General features: G+C 36.8%; 1 protein-coding gene across 1 annotated transcript in view; it reads right to left on the bottom strand.

The window, feature by feature from the left end:
* Positions 1-18,413, bottom strand: part of TPK1 (thiamin pyrophosphokinase 1) — a gene marked incomplete at its 3' end in the record, with an annotated part of 330,774 nt that overhangs the window by 288,173 nt on the left and 24,188 nt on the right. The window lies entirely within an intron of this gene.

The following is an 18,413-nucleotide window of genomic DNA, read 5'->3' as shown; positions in this document are numbered from 1 at the left end:
CTGCATTGATTTTCCAGTTCTGCATGTGAATGTAAATAAAATTTTTAATCAACGTTCATCATTTCTGCATGAGGACAAATTTAGAGGAAGCAGAGGAAGTAAAAGGAGAAAAATAAAGAACTACGGAAGTATAAAAATATCCATGCACATACACACATGTGCACACACCCACACACAGAGCAAGGCATACTTTTTGCCTTATGGGATTTAAGGTCTGTATTTAGCTGATGGATTAAGCACCAATAAATTAAAAAAGCTGAATATTACTTTTCTCATAAAAATAAGTCATGGATTTAAAATAGAAAAGCCTTTTTAATGAAAAACAAATGGCATTTAAAACTTAATAGCCTTTAGGTCTAATAAAAAAGTCAAATCCTTTATTTAAAGAACAGAAACTTTCTTTAATAATCATAGACACTGCTATGCACAAAAGGAATTGCTTCCAATGCAATGGGTCCTCCTTATGCGATTCTGTGGTGAAGAGCAATAACACTAACAGAGGAAAACACATGCCTAGAAGCAAAATCAGAAACAGTTTAAATCAGATTAAACTGAGGGGCCGTTAATTCTTTCTTTTAAAAACATTTTTAAAAAACATCAACAAGTATAAACACTCAACTCTAATGATGAATAAATAGCCTAATACAAACAGATCTTTAGGGACCCTTATTAAGTAATTAAAAGGTTACAAAATTTGGGGCAACTTTTCAAGATTAAGCACACACTGAGCTGGCACGTGGCATTTGCTGGTACCAATGCCGACTTTGCTGCCTGGGCTGTCACCAGTGTGACTCGGGGAGACTCGGGAAGCACTGGGACGTATGCAAGCTGGCAGTCATGACTGGTGAAACAGTCTTGTAACCAGACAAATATTTCACTGGCACTATCATGTATTGTCAAACCTAAATATAGTGGGCACAGTCCCAGCCCCAGCCCAGGGATTGTCACAGTGTCAAAATTACTTGCTAAGTTTGAGCCCCTGCACCCACAGGCTGAATTCTGTGTTGGTTTTCTAAACGGCCACCATTTCATCCCATGCGCCAACTGTGAAAGCATGTGAGTTACACTTGCTCCCCTCTGCCCTCATGCCATTTTTCCTGACAGTAAAAGAACAGGCTGTTTTGATCATTAGAAGAAAATTTAGTGAAAGAAATTAGAGATATATAGTGTGCACACAAGTGTTTAACCTTCAACAAGGCAAAACCACAAGCTAAAGCTTCAGCAAAGTAGCTCTTATGTTGCAGTCCCTCTTCCAGCTTTTCCTTAACACCCAGTATGTTGACTTTTAGGCTTATCCTATCTCAAAACTCCCTCCTGTATGCAGTCTTATTATCTTTGAACTTATTGGAATAATCAATACCAACAAGAGTGCTCACATACTACAGTTACCTTCAACAGCTGCATTTGATGGGCTTATAAGAACCACCTAATACCAAATAATGCAAAGGTCTTTTTCCCAGTCTCCCTAAATATAACTTCTTTTAAAGATGCATCAAATTCTTATATCTTAAATATTTTAAGAGCATGCCTTCCCTTATTTCCTTTTTTGCTTAACAATACTCAGATAAAACAGGTCAGTAACACTTCAGATTTTTTTTTTTCCATTTTCCAGAGAGAAGATAATAGTTTAGATGGATTTGCCCTATCAACTACAGTATGCAATTTAATGAAGAAAGTTTCACACCTGTAGTTTTTAAATCAATGAAGTTTCAATGATGAAAAAACAAAACAGCAGAGTGCAGATGCAGGTTTACTTCTAATTCTGTATTTCTGTAGAAAGCTAAAATCACCACCACAAACAATAAAACTACATATGGTGCTTGCCCTGCGAAGAATTTCTTGCTGAGGCCTTTTTTTTTTTTTAAATAAATGTAAACCTGTACTTCTCAAAGCATTTTGAAATTCAAATGACAGTTCAGTGGACTGCTAAGTACACCTCTATAGACATACAAATGAATCTTTTCTTCTAATTACCTTATTTCTCTGATGTAGAATACTGAAAAAAAGAAAAAAAAATCACGTAATTTCAGCAGCATTAAAAAAGTGATTAAAATGCCCCATTTGGCACCAAATGTTACCATCATAAAAACAAATGAAGGAATCTGAAATGTGTTTCCACTTTTTGAATATCCAGTTCAAATCAAAAAAAGCATGAATTTCAAAATAATGCGGATCTGAACTGAGTTAACTATCCAAACATTCTTGAGTGACAACACAATTGCTTATAATCTCCTGTGACCTCCAAAAATTGGAAAAAAATTACATGCTAGTGTGCCTTTAAAGCATATTTTTCAAAAACTCTAATACTTCTTTTATCGCACCTGAAAAACAGGGATACAGACATGGACTGGAAATCCGGCACTAGGCAACTATCTGGAAGAGGGAGCTTCTAGTGATCCAAGCAGCAAGCCTGCTGCAACAGCTTGCACAGTGAATTCTGCTATATTAAGTTAAATGAATACAACATAAGAGGTGGTGATTTTCCAAATTAGTAGGTCAGGGTTATTTTCGAGTGTGGCAGCATATCACTTTAACTGCTCCGCATCTTCAAACCAAACCCCACCAAAGAAAAAAACTGCCCACTAAATTAACTAAATGCACAATGGCACTACAATTACTTGGCTGAGATGGCTGTTCTTAGACAAGGAACAGTTTTGAGCAGAGATAGCGTAAGGGCTGCCCGTGGCTTTCAGATCCCTTCTGAAAGTCCCAAATGAACAACAGCCAAGCTACATAGCTTCACACCTCAGTGCACAGCAGCGTCCCTAAGGCTTCAGGTCAGACAAAGCTGCTACACAAATACACCCAGGCACATGTTCTGCTCCGCAGCCCCGCTAACCGTGCAGCAGAGCGATGACCATGGGCAAGGATAGAGGTGAAACTGCCCCGCCGCCCACCATCTCCCCTTAATGCATGGAGATGTGGCGTCGGCAGCACTTGCTCCACAGGGTGCAGCCTCTCTCCTTCCCGAATGCCACGCAGCACTGCTTTCGCCTCCACGCCTGGCCCTACCCATTAGGTGGTACGTCCTCCAGGCCCACGCCACATAGGAGTATCCCCTGCCCCTTCCCCACCCATGGCCTCACTTCATCTGCCCTCCAGAGCTGTACCCATTGAATGAGCGGGTTCAGCTTCTGGAAACACTGACACGGAGGCTGTAATGGGAAGGGGAAGAAGGCAGGAATTCAGCATACAGAAGAACAGAGGGGTGAAAAGTAACTTCATGTGCGTCCTGATGGTAGAGATCACAAGATGGCTATCACATCATACGCAAAGAATTGAGTCTCTACAGTCTAGTGGTCCAACTTAACTCTCAGTAATATTAGATATTATTATCCTAATAAAAGCAGACTATCCATATAAAGTCAACATTAAAAGACATGTAGGCGAGATTTGCAGCATAGTTTTCTATTTGGAAGTCTATGAGACATTAACAAGAAATTCCAGCAATTAAGAGTTTACTGGAAGATACTTTAGAATTGTGGCTAAAAGGGTGATGGATTTGGCAGGTCTCTATCTTGAAAAACAGTCCAATCTACAAATCATTTTGTTAAACTTTATTATCCAAAATTCCCTAAACAAAAGACCTGTTCATGCTTCTGCAAAGTTCACAGCAGTTTATTGCAGCTCACCACACCAAACCTTAGCTTTTGCTAAGCAGATGTCAAGAAGAAAGAATATAATAGTATCTGTTTGAGAGAGGATGTGCAAAACCTGGCCCATGACCCATCTCCACATTCTCTTCCTAAACCACCTTCCAGGTGTGTACACTTGCAACTCTTTGTGGAGTTTGGTTGCATGCAACAGTTCTTGTCGCATGCAGCAAAGAATGCAGCACTTCCTGTTGAGGGTTCTGGACAGAAATTTGGGGTTCAGGTAACCCAGTTCCACTGCCTGGGCCAAATGCAATCTCCAGCTATACAAAGAATCAAGAGAGACACCTGTCAAGTAAACAAAACAGGAAAAACTTAGAAAATTGTAGTTGCAATTCCCTGTTTCTTTATTAGAGGCCCTTGTATCCTGTCTATCAATATATTACAGACATACTGTGTATGTTTGAAAACATAAAAGCAGCCCAGATGGAGAAACAATAAAACAGTATCTACTTATTAGCCTCTGGTTTTGTATGTATAAAACAGACTGACAAAAAATAAAATAAAATTAAAAAGATATTGACACATCTTAAATAATGTTCTTACAAATCAGTGGAAGTACTGTGGGCTTGTACAGAGCCAGAATGTGAGAGACTGAGATAAATGTGAGTTGTTGAGCTTTTCAGTGAATGCAGAAGCAGCAGCCTCCTATAACCTTAACTCTCCATCACACATGCATTTAATATGTCTGATATTCCAGTGGAAATGTAATTTGATGTCTTTTGAAAACAACACTTCTCTATGACTTTAAATTTTTCCCCATGGGAGGCCATTTTACTCCAACATGCTTTGTTTACTAGCTCTGCTGCTTCCAGCAAGCTGTCTGATAGATGCCAAAGATGAAGATGAGCTCTGTAATGCATGTTTTTGGATGACTGAAGACAAAATTCTCTGCTTGGCATAGTTTCCCAAATGATGGTGATTCTTAAAGCATTCATTACTGTGTAGTAAGGCAATCTATATTTCTGTCAAATCATGTTATTTACAATTTATGGAGAATAAAGATTATAAAGGAGAGATACTTCAGTGAGCAAAACAACACACACAAGGAACACTTTCTGCCTTAATTTTTATTCTCCCCAGTGACCTTGTTATCCTTGCCCTTAAGCAACAGAGAGATCATTAACAAGTCACCCTCTTTGAAGCACAAATGGTGATTGTACAATAAAGTACTTGGATATCAAAAATAAAAGCATTCTAAGATTATAAGAAAGGACAGCCTTTCGAAAACAAGATAAACAGTGTATTTTTATTCTTTCTTTGCACACCCGTACTGTATTGTTACTGTTTTTAAAGTAACAACTATGGGCCCTAGTGAAGATTAGTTTCACTGTAATGGTACTGCCCAAGAACTTAAGAAGAAATGCTCTGGATTTAAAGAGCTGATTATTAACTAGATCTAACCACCAAAAGGAGAGAGGAGAAATGCAGATCAAGTCACTGGAACGAAGTGCCCCTTGCCACGTACTTTGAATCATGCTAGCAGCATAGACAGATATGAAACAAAAAGTAATTGCCTGGTCATTAAAAAAAGTCCAACCTTGAAACTATCAAGACAAACTCATGTCATACTTCCCAAGCAGCTGGTCAGGAATGTACAAGAAACAAAGCCCTAGTAATGATTTGAGCAGTGCATGCTGAGCCTACTGTTTGTAAAAGCACCAAAACATCATGCCTCAGCTATATCCATAACTACTGTCAATGACCACCATTCTCAGGCTGGATTCTTCATTTCAAAACAGAACCTTTTCTTTGCATTTTCTTTATGTCAGCAAGGGAATAGTAATCTTTGGACAGAACCAAAATTCCGTTTATCAGAATAAACTTTTTTTTTAATAATATGATAATGACAGACCTACCCAACATACATCTATCTTTACGAAAAGAAACATTCTCCTGCCACTTGTTTTTCTACTGAGAGTCCTAACTAAAAACAAATACGCTTTTACTTATGAACTACTGCAGTTTTTCTTAGTTTTAAGACGTATTAAAGATCATGACTCTCCTCCCTCAGTGCAGGCATGCCAGTTGCACCAGATGAAACTTAGACAGCATTAGTATGTAAACAGAGCAATTATTTGCCATTTCAGTTATGTGAAACTTTTCAAATGTGTAACGTGTCAGTGAGAAAGGCATAGATCACAAACTCACTCTGAAAAGAGCTGTGCTAAGAAACAATACTCACCTTATCTGCCTAATCTGCTCGTTTGTCAGAGTTTATGGCTAACACGCAAAGACAAGGACTCACAAATCTTTCTACGGGAAAATCACCTGGGGAAGTTTAGCCTACTGCCAACCAAGCTGTAGGGAAATAATGTCAAGCAACTTGTGTGGTAGCAACCAGATTCAAAAGAAAAATACCTGTTATCTACTTATTTCTGGGGTGTTTTCCATTCCCACTTAGGAATATAAACTGACTTTAAAAGATATTGCAGCAGGTACCATATCTTTCTCACAATATAAGTCAACACAGCTATGCACACATGTATGCACACTGTGCATACTATGTCCATTTGTGTACTACATCCCTAACCAATGGAAGACTTTCAAGCCTGTTCTGTCAAAACAAAACAGACTTTTTTTTTACTTACAGACCACTCCTGAATTACTCATGAGCCACCTGTATTTATATGCAAAGCTTGAGTCCAATAAACCTTCCTCATCCTATGCATCTTAAAAATAGCACTATGACAAAAATAATTTGATCTCACACACCACTTCAGGCATCCAATTCCATCACCTGTAATTTACTAGCCATTCCCAATCCACTGTGGCCTTCTCATTCCCTACAGTCCTCAAGCATGTCTCTTCTATGAATCTTGGGAACTATTATACATCTGGCATCAGCTCACTCTCTCTTCAGCAACAGGCTCTCTCAAGATTCAAGGATGACTTGAAACCTTTCTCAGTCATTTTCACTTACATAAAATCTGTAGTAAAATGAGATGCAATTGTTACTGCTAAGTAATGTTCACAATCAAGATTTGTCTCAAACTATGCACCTGTGAATGATTTGCAAGAAAAAGTCTTTTCTGACTTAAAACTGCTCATATCTCATCATTGAAAGATTATGGAAACAATTTTTTTACAATTATTTTCCGTATGTTTCTATTTATAAGTACAACTCATGCCTTATTAACTGATGAGTAAATACAGACTCATCTGCTTATTTTCAAGAGAAAGGTTTCTCCTGTTTTTCCACCACTCATGCTCCCCTTTCTCAGATTCCTCACTTTGCACAAGTTTTTCCTACAGCAAAGTAGAACTGGGCACAGAAATGCTTCACGTCCCCAAAAATATGCCATATAACCCTACTGGAACACATAACCCTGGAAAGTTTTGAAAACGAGGAAGAGAAAATGGCTACTGCTTTGGAAGGATTAAAAAAAAACCAAAACAAACAAACAAACAAACACACCCCAACAAAAATACCACAAAACCAAATCATGATTACAGAAGACATGTTTGGAACTGAACTGTTCAAGCTCAATTGTGAGATTCTGTCATCTCAAACAGCAGTCTTAAGGTACTGTAGGATGTCTGAATTTTGGTGTTTGTTTTCTTTTTTTATCCTATAAAGCACAACTCCTATAAACTTTTAGCAATCCTAGGCCAGCCAAGATACCGTAGCGCTTTAAAAATTCCCACCCACATACCATATGCATAAACATGGACGGCACATAAGAATGATCTTTGCTTAATAGTCACCTGCATTAAGCCCCAGGACTGTGTGATGCCTACCAGCACCTCCACCAGGTACACAAGGAACACTTTTGGCTGAGCTAGAAGCTATGCACTATGTGCATCTCCGAGAAAATAACAATGCAATGGGATACACAGAGAACTAAAAACAAAAAAACCACTCAATATTCAGCACAACATTAACCAGAAGCAACAAATGGGTTTAAACCAGTGTAACTGTGAGTAAAGCAAGCTCAAGTGCATAGAATAATGGACCATGTTTTCCCCTGAAGAAGTTTCATTGCTTTATTCCACATTACTTTACAATTGATCATGTTGTGGGTCCCCATGCAACACCCTGTGTTTGAAAGGAAAAAATGGGCAGAGAGGGAGCATAGGCAAGGAAGGATATTCCAAGCATGAAAAATGATTAGACAGATGCAAAATGTTCAGTGATGTGGGTGAGTCCTTAGGAAACCAATGGAACATGAGTTAAGTCAGGAAAGGTCACAGAGGCACTGACAAGAAACTCAGGCTTGGTGCGAGGTGAAGGCACTTAGGAGTTTCAAGATGGAATATGACATCAGCTGGGAAGAAAGGAACCCTTTTAACACCCACACAGTGTCCTTAATATCCTTCACACAGACACTGTATCATAGTATACTTCCGTCTGTTAGACTGAAGTTCTCCCTGTAAGTGAACTCCTGCTATACGCTGCAGTTGCCTTACAAACTTTTCTTACAAAGCTAAATACAGCTCTGAGTCTTCCGTTTTAAGTATGCTCCTTATTTCTCATACCATACCTAATTTCTCAGTGCTCTTCTCAGTTAGTATACACCAGAACTGGACATGGTATTTAGTACAAGTTCTACTGGCAGACAAAACCAGAGGTAGCACCAAGTTCCCTTGCACAGAAATAGTCTCTGCCACAGCACTAGCTGTGGATTCATATTCACTTTCTTTTAGAACCACTTCTCATTTCAAAGTCTTCCTTCTCTGAACTAATTTTGTTTCTGACTTTTACACTGGATTGTATTTCATTTCAGCCACCTAACCCTGTCTAACTATGAGCAATTCACCCAGAAATCCAGATGCCATTGCATACCATACTCGTCCTTTTAACTACTTATTTCCCACTCCATCAATCTTTGTGTCCATAATCACTCCCAGTAATGATTTCATACTTTCTTCCATTGCAGACAAAATTTGACCAAGTATAAAACCCTACAAGACTTCTCAAGGCGCACTTGTATATTGCTGTATTTTGAGACCTGTTACACACTCTATTACCTATACTGATAAAACCACGCTAATTTTCTGCCATTACAGTTTCTAAATCAAAAGTACCTTGGCACATGTCTTACAGAACCCTGTGAACATCACACTGCTCCTATAAATGTTCTATCCAAGCTCTACTTCAGAAAAGCTAATGACTAGCATTTGGTTTAATTGCAGCTTTAAGGCTATAACTATTACCAAGTTATGTTTTGTTTTTCATAGATATACAACCTTAGACTGTTTCTACTTCCCTTACATAACATATCTATATATATAAATACTTTTAGAACTGAGTTAGTTTTACTAAGACCCTAAAAATGACCCAAAAGCATGGCTGAAGAGGTCTAAGTTGCATTACTGATACAGATAAAAATATACCTGAAGTAGACTGGTTAAATAGAATTGTTACCTGCTTTCTCTACTGCAAAAGAGATCTTTAACTTACAGGGGAAAAAAGTTGAAAGAAGGAAAATTATGAAAGGGACTGGAGGCTGCTTTTACATTTCAGTTGCAGAAATGATATCATTTGAAAGGGTTTTTTTTAGGTCAAGTACCAAAAGGCTCCACTATGATCAGCATTACCAAAGATACACGTCTTCCACAGAAGCAATTGTCCCGCTCATCCGAGGAATAATAAGCAAGGTTTGCTAAATCATCTAAACAGCATGGAAGCCTCAAAAAAATACATTTTTTTTCCTGTCTGCATTTAACAGTATTTGTCAGAAATATATACAGAATTTTCTGGTTCCTAGTGACAGGACCAGAGGCAATGGACACAAACTGAAACACAGGAGGTGCCATTTAAATATCGGGAAACACTTCTTCACTGTGCGGGCGACAAAGCACTGGCACAGGTTGCCCGGGGGAGGTTGTGGAGTCTCCCTCCTTGGAGATATCCAAAAGCTGTTCTGGACATAGTCCTGGGCCACTGGCTGTAGTTGAGGGTTGGACCAGAGGACCTCTAGTGTGATCCTTTCCAGGTTCAAGCCTTCTGTGGTTCTGTGACATAAATGTCTTCTCTACACTGAAAAAGAAAGTAATACTCAAATTCAAAACGTTAAGAGTAATTTCTGTTCTGTAGACAGAACATTCACATTTGCAACAACAGCTGATGGGGTTTTATAAGAGACTGACAGTGTAAATTGCCGTACATGATTAAAAATTGGTGGTTTATTCTGGTTGAACATCTGTTCTGTTGTTGGTTTACATATTTTTTTCAATTCCCAACCAGAACGTAGAGGGAATAGTGTTTAAAAGATTGTTCTGAAAAACAGTATGGACAGAGCCATGGTCAGTACATGAGGAAATATTACAATCACAGAATAAAACAGCACTCCCAACGGGCTACCAACAAAGTATAGTTTTTATCTCAAGGTTTCACAGTCATTTCCTAGAGCAAAGAATCCCTTAGCTTGGTGCTATATGCCATCAGCTTGGCAGTATTTTGAAGTCAGTCACAGAAGAATGTAAGTTTATTGACTCTGCACTGTTAAGTAGTGAATGTCATATAACTCTTCCAAAGAAGCGATGAGTGCAGAGTTATATAAATTAATGGAAGTATATTGCAAAGGAAACTCATGGGATTCTTTTAGTTTATTTTAAAAGGTTGGCAAACTTACTTTAGTTTTTAGTTTTAAGCAAACACTACCAGGCTGAACAGGTCAAAGAAGGTTGGCTAGAGTAATTGAGTACAGTTTAAGAACACGAGCAGTTTGTTCTTGGTGATAAATTAGACAGCTGCTCTGAATTACATTTCATGCTGTTTTCACACAACAGCTAATTTCCTCCTGCTAGTTCTAAAGCTACTTGGAACTGTATGCAATTAACTCCACCACCTTTCCTTTATCCTTCAAAAAGTATCAATTTTGTTTGCTTACAGTTAGTTCTCTATATATTTTCCTTTCTTCCTCTATCTTGTAATACTATAAAAAATAATACACCTTTGTAATAGAAGAAATGCATTAGCGGCATAATGCAAGTTCTAAAATGAATAAATTGTATTATACTTTTAATGAGGAAAGAAGTATACATTCTTGCACTACGGAATACTTGTACCACTGCAGGCTCCAACAAATTGCATTTTTTTTCTCATTTTCAACGTATTTTACACCTTCAAGTATTCCCCCCCGTATTTAGAAAATATTAAGTGTTACCTTTTTTGTTTTCTGAATATAATTTCCACTGCCATCAACCTACTTTCAGTTACTTTGCAAACTATAAGTGGATGCAACATGAAGTTACAGTCATTTTTTACTAAAAAATTTAGGAAAAAAGAACAGGAACATCATTGTGATAAAAACCATTTATAAATAACAAGGTTGCAGAACTGCAGTTTAATACAAAAATACAAATGAAACACTCTTTTAGAAAGAAGTATCTGTTTACAATAGCATTTTTAATATGTACCACAGTAGATGCAGGGGAGTTGGACTAGATGACTTTAAAAGGTGCCTTTCAACCCAAAGATACTATGATTCTATGATCTATAGCACAAAAGTAAAATACTTGTTCAGTGAATGACTTAAGGTCCTTGAAAAGGGAAAGGAGGTTTTGTGGGGAACAACAGTTAAGGCACATGCTTAATTTTAAACACAGGCTTAAGTTCTCCCTCCTTCCCCAAGCCTGAGTCAGACAGGTTGTGTGCTGCACAGCTATGCTGAAAAGTGGGGCATATTTGCTTCTTTCGAAAGAGACCTCTAAGAACTTTATGCCTAATTCACAGCAGTCAGCTGTAATCCTTCCACTGACTTCAATGGACTGTGTTTAGCTGGGTATTGAAAAAAAATGCATTAAATAGATTTATTTAAAGCGTAAATACATTCATCCAATATAAAGCCTTCCACATATTTCTCACCTACAGGAGTTGAAACCAACATCAATAGCAAGCTCATTTAACATGTTCTGTGAAGTTGTTAATTCTCTTATTGTGACTTTTTTAATGATGATAAAAATATGTATAATTTTGGTTTATGAAAAATCTGTCATAGCAATAAAATTATCATGGTAAATTAAAGAAGAGGAATTTCTGTTATGAAGTTATGATGAAACTAAAATAATGTATTATATTGCAATTTAAATTTCATGTTGACATTCCTCTAGCTAAATTGTGTAGGCAAATGTTAAATCAGTTTCAAACACACTAGATTCTGAAGGTTCAAAACAGATATTCCTATAACAATTGTAAATTGCTCCTTTTCCTGCTCTCTTTACTGTTCTATTTAAGTCATTTTTTAATTTGCTTCAATAAATTTTTGATACTAAAAAATAAAAACAGGGAAGAAGAAAAAGAACCTCATTTCAGATTCTGCTAAGTCATTAAAAACTGGAACATGTGAGTTGAAAACACTTGCACCAATTCATTAACCACATCTTCACATTTCAACCAACTTTTCCAGGAGCAAGTAGCATTTGAATAACATCTGTTCACAGCAGTACTGATCCATACTGGTATGTAGACGTTTTTTCTTTTTACTTGCTCAAAATGCAAAAAGATAATTTCTAAGTTATTTATTCAGTTTGGGAAAAAATTTAGCCCCAAAGACACAGGCAAGGTTATTGGGAGCTGTGTTCCCTTAACTCAGGCTGAATTTTGACTTTAAGTATAACCATTTTCTCCCAGTGAAAGTACTTAGCAACTTAATTTTATGGTAGGATGCGGTTCACAGTTTGTATTTCTATATTCCCCAAGACATGTAGTTTCTTATAACAGTTCTCAGGCCAAACACAATTGATGTACAAGTATTTTTTTGCTAGAGCCATCTGAGGGCTCTGGCACAAAATCCAGGTACAGCGGATTTCTACAGTGTTAGTTTAAAAAAAAAAGCAACCACCAAAAAACACCACACCACTACACTTCCCATCTACTCTGCTGAAGTGACTGTGTGGATACTCTTGACTCATCATAAAAGAAGATTAAATTACTCATCTTAAGCTTTTTATATATTTATTTCAAACCAACTGACTTTCAGCTTTACATTGCTATCCCTTTTAGCATATATTCTTCCTGTTGACTTCAAAAGCGAGTCATATAAACTTAACCCTAGCCACTGCAGAAAAACATTTTAAGGAAATAGAAGACTATTGACATATACTAGTATAATTATTATGTATTGTTCAATACCTATTAGATTGAAATATCAGGCCCAAATTACCATCCTGTTGGCATATAAGACTCTTCATATCTTTTCTTACTTTGGACTGGCTGCTGTTATGTGGCACTGCTTCCCCAAGCAGAGCTAGTGCTCATGATTTACATCAGGAAAGCAGAAGTAATTCACTTTTTTGGTTGCTGTTGCTTATTCAAGGAGGAAGCTGTGCACTGCCATTGTGTACATGATGTGAGATTCACTGCTCTCAGTGGTTCTGTGCATGAGGATAAGGGTCTGCCAGCACTCAAGTTATTTTAAATGGTGCAGGTGGAGGGAGAAAGAAAAAAGAAAAAAATAAAAGGAGATATCTGAAACAATGACAGATCCAGTTGTGTTTAGTGCCTTCAAGCATCTGCTTGGAAGACTACTAAAGCAGTCTCACAAAAGCAGTCTTTTTATGAAAAGTACTGCCATGTAATAGTTACACAGGATAATGCAGAGGAACTTTACAGCAAAGGAGAAAAAAAATGCTACAGATGGACAAGACACATTAAAAGAAAGTCAAATAGTCAGTGAACCAAAGAAAAACAGTGGCCTCAGTTTCAGAGGCTTTAATCCAAAGCACTGAGTAATATTCTGGATGAAGTCACCATTAGACAGCTATGCAACAAATACAGCAAAAGACTCCTTTTTTAATATCACAAATCTGTGATTTATTGATCCCACACAGAATTTGATGGTGAAGCTTTTAATTAAAAGAAGTGATTAAGTGCAAATCCTTCACAAGCCTTTCATGAAAACCTTGCTTCAGAGAGTGATTTGAAGAGCCATAGCAAGGCTGAGTCTGTACGCTAGACAGAAAAGGTCTACTCATAACATGATTAGTTGCATTGAGTTAAGATTCTATTGAAGATAAAGGCAGTTCCTAGTTCTCAGTAGGAAAGAGCTGATAAAATTACCACTGAAGAACACTTTTTTTCCTCTTGCAAAATTAGGAAAGCTGCTATTATTACATCTTTCAGAGAATTTTAGTGCATTTAAAATTACTGTAACACTGCCCTTTATTTTATTCATTCTAATGACAAATAATCAAATCTTGTTTGAATGCGGCTGTGTTTCCACAGCTCTAGCAGGGGAAAGTGTAATAGAAAGAGATGAAAGTGATTATTGCGTATTACTAAAAGGTGACACCTTGGCACTACAGAGAGGCCTTCTGTTAGAGGAGGTTCAGCCTAGTCAGTTAAAAAGAACACCAATGTAACCTCCTTAATTTCAAGGAATAAGCTTGGAAGGAAAGGGCTTTTTTGTTTAAGTTCCATTTTCTCTTAAGTAAACCAACAAGGAAATAATCTAGCTTCATAATTTCTCATTCCTCTTAAAACAGCCATAGCATGTTAGAATCTATGATTTTCTTAAAGAACATTTCCTAAATGTCCTTCTCCCGCATAGGTTTTTCTTGAAATTGTACTTTAAACATATTTGTATGCACCTCTACACACTTTTTCTTCTTTCAATTTTATTGCTATTTATATATCAATTGGAATAAAACATTAAAGCCAAAAATACAATCCTGGACACAAACTTCTTAATGTAAAAGCTCAAGCATGAAAAAACCCAACACAAAAAAATCCCAGAAAATTAAGGGAGAAAGGTTCTTAAGAAACGATTAAGAAATCATTTAATTAGTCTGCTTAATCAAAGCCAGAAACAAATATACCTAACATGAAAGGATAGAGGGTAGAAAGTAGAAGCTATGCCATAAATAGTAAACTGACTGAAACAAAAGCAACATTCAGAAGTTGTATCAAGGAAAGGGTCTTACTCTCTATCCTGGGATGAGGAAGGAGACTTTCATATGTATGCACCTACATGGAAAAGCATATGAAACTGGAAAGACTGAAATACAAATCAGTAGAAAAGAAAGTGGCTTGGAGAGGAAAAACTGTGGAAAAGTCAGATCCAAAAGAAAATAAGTAAAAATCTGTGGGTTTCACATCACTCAGAAATACAGAGCAGATACCCATTAGTAAATGGATGAGCTGGCTTCCCCAGCACTTCCCAGCAAACTGCTTTTAGGTCCAAAAAATGCAGATACGAAAGGAAAGTTCAGGAACTTAAGTTCAGAAGAAACAGAAAAAGTCTGTCACCTTAGTAACACATTAAGCAACACGGTAATAAAGAGCACGTGGAATAAATGGCTTCCTTCAGTATCTCTAAGGCACCATGCTGCTATCAGTACCCAGGTTAGGTAAAGCTAAATCAAAGTCGTATTTAATACTTCACATGTGCTCAGCTGCCTCCCAGGCAGCAGGCAGGCTCACGCTTGGAACATGGCTAAGGCATAGGTTAAGAGACATTTCAGTAAGATCACTATCCACAACTTTGTGCAACCCTGTGGCATGGGTCTCCTGGAGCTGTTCTGTGTGGTATGAGTAAGTAAAAAGCCCTTGGAGCAATATTGTAAATTAATGACTGAATTACTCACCTGCATGTTATTCAGGAGTCTCACTTCTCCTGTCTGACATGAGTTTTGACCTTCAACCTATGAAGAGTCTTCCAGCAAACACGTTTTATATTCCTACACCCCTATAAAAATTGTTTCCACCTAAAAATTCTCCATCTCTAGCTAATACCTACTCTGTTGGGTATAATGAAATTTAACACATTTTTGTTGGTAATAATTCCAGTATTCTAGTAGCAAAGACTCTAGAGAAGTACAGTGTGTTATTACTGACAACTGCATTTTACAGCAATACTGGAATATTAAATTACTCAAGTTGAATTTTGTCTGAACAAGACAATGCTGAATTTAAAAATCTCTTCCTGTTTGCATACAATTTACAACAGGGTGACTTCATGGATTTCTATTGAGTCAGTCCTGATTTACATATTAAGAAAAAAATTGCATTTGTCTGGCTGGAAATCACCCTGTGAGGACTTGTTCAGTTGCACAGCTAATAGCACATTATAAGAATGAAGACTTAAAAGCGTCTACAATGATGCCTGTAGTTATTCTGCAAAATACAGCATTATGAATTAAAGAACTCAAGCGTATTTTGGTGAATGTAAACCCACTGAAGGAAAATCATGTCAGGTAAGTGTTTTGGGGTGGTTTTTATTTTTTTCTTTGCCTATTTTCAGGAGATAAGCCATAAAATCTGGAACTGCAAAGGAATATGTCATGAAGCTCCACAGGATCTTATCACTTAAACTACAGAAAACAGGGACCAGTAGAAGAAGGCTAAATAAGGCAAGAAATTGGCTAATTGGCAAATGATACCGATTTGTTTCAAAAGGAGAGGTACCAAATTGAAGAAAACGTTACTAGCATAGATCCTCAGGGATCAGTGCTAGGACTAACCTTAATATTTTAATAACTGTGGCATAAGACAAAGTTTACTACACAGAGTCAGAAGGCATCATCAACACAAAGAAAGAGGTGGATACTTCATGGAATTTAATGCATGGCTTTGAGGCATGAAATAATAAAAATAAGATGAAACTCAGTAGTACCAAAAGCATGAGAAATATGTCTGGGGATCCAATAAAAAAATATGCTATATGGTGGGAGCTCATCAACAGCCAAAGCGTAAGTACATAAATATGCCAACTGGTCACAAGATCCCTACAAGTCACACAAAGTCAACAAAGTTGTATACAAGATAAATACAATCCAATGTTGCATTCAGTATACAGAGTACAACAAAATTTTGTGTATAAGATACAGAACCTCCTATGGAAGACTCCATGCAGGAAAACAGGACTGAAAGGAAAATGTTCGCAATTAATAAATAGGTATAAATTGCCCATGAAGAGGGAAATTAAAAGACAGTTCCTAGATATTAGAGCAATGACATTTTGTAGTATCAGCCAAGCAGGAGAGAATAAAGGACGAAAAAGCCCTTCTCTTACATAAAAAAAAAAGAGCTACTTAAAAACAAGAAAAGGATTACATTGTGTGACACAAAAGCTGTCATCAATCACAGGACCCAGCCAATCTTTTTCATTCTTGTTACCTTTATAATGACTTGATAAACTGGAAGGTAAGAGTTGCACTCACTACATATCCAGAGAAATACATTATTTAAAACATTCATTCATAGTATTTTTGTTTCCAAAAGACTGCATTTGCAAAGTACAAAACTGTCTGACCTGTATCTAGTTATAACACTATATAATCTAATACTGGATAATATAAAACAGTTTATCAACTCCTTTTTCTCCCATTTGGGAATATATTCACTACACTGACGACTATCAGGAGGGAATCTGAATCCAAACCAGTCAGTTCAGCAACAGTTCTGTGTTCCAGTGCTGCAGACCAGTGCTAGACTTCAATAACCCATTTGCTTTTCAACACAAGGTCAAAAGACTTTCTAACATTGAGAGCAAAAGAACAACCATTTTCTTGCTATACAGCGGCGGTCCCTCTACAGGGACACAAAACAAAAGCCAGTTTTCTTTCTTTCTTAAGGACCAATATTGCATTCCACAATTCAGGTGACCTCTTCATTAGTGTCATTTCAGTAAGTTCTGAACAATAATTAAACCAAAGAGGACATATCGCTCTGTCATTAATTCTCTTGAGATATGCACACAATAGGGCATTTTCTGTAGTCAGCGTATAATGTTAACACATAGTTATGAGTATATTTACCTTTTTTTTTGCCAGAAGACTGGTTATCAAACAAGTTTTTATCACTCTGTTCTGATGGGAAATTTGTATTACAAATTGTAATGTTCTGTGGCTCAAAATAAGCTTGTTATTTTTTTAACATAAGGCTAGAATACTATGTTTTGCAGCTCTTTTTTGTTTTATTTTTTCTGAACTCAGGTAATAAAATAGGTACTCTGCAAATATACTGAAATCCTGAAAGTTAAATATCCACACTACAAGCCAGATTTGCTTTGTTTTTACACAGCTTTCATCTCTCAAGTAATAAAAAACAGAACTATTCAGGCATTGGGAGTATTTTTTGTTTTGTTTTGTGGGTTTTTGTGGTTTTTAGAGGGTTTTGGAGGGGGGAGGATTTTTTTGTAAGGGAGAAAAGGATCTAATCACTCTTCTGCATCATTTTCCTCACTGCTTTGCCATAATCATCATCAATATAATTGTATTGCATTTATATAGAGTTTTCCATGCAAGGATCTCAAGCATTTTACAAAGCATCAAAGAGGAAAAGTAGTTTCATAATAGTTAACATGTGAAATGAGGTCCAGATGAAACATTGTACTAGCCAAATATCCTTTAAGATCTCACATACTGTTTATTTACTGATGACAAAAAAATAAGTACTGATGATATAGTTCTGGTAACAGAGTAAAATACTGCAATTCATTGCACTGAAAATTATTCTGATAGGATCATACTGATATCAGAAGGATCAAGCCCCTAACACATTCTTTGAGAATGACAACTAAACCCACTGAAAAAACATGCACAAAATAGTTTATTGTGTTACCCCATACTAATTATTAGTACCCCGACTAAGAACCTTTATGCAGGATGAAGTAGCAGCAAATTCAACTCTGGATAAGACTTTTTTCCACAGTTATGTTTTCACAACATAAAGAGTTTCTCTGCATACAGATTTGTACCCGTTTAACGAAATCAATGCTGTAAAACATGCTGTCCTTTTACTCAATGAGAGTTTTACCAGCGATTTCAAAAAGTAACAGGATTTATCCTCCAATTTTGAAAAATTAATCAAAA

Source organism: Phaethon aethereus, assembly GCF_964289735.1.
Source record: "Phaethon aethereus genome assembly, chromosome: 2".
In the NCBI taxonomy this organism is placed as follows: Eukaryota; Metazoa; Chordata; class Aves; order Phaethontiformes; family Phaethontidae; genus Phaethon; species Phaethon aethereus.
The sequence above is the reverse complement of the archived record's forward strand: the minus strand, read 5'-3'. Positions and strand labels throughout refer to the sequence as shown.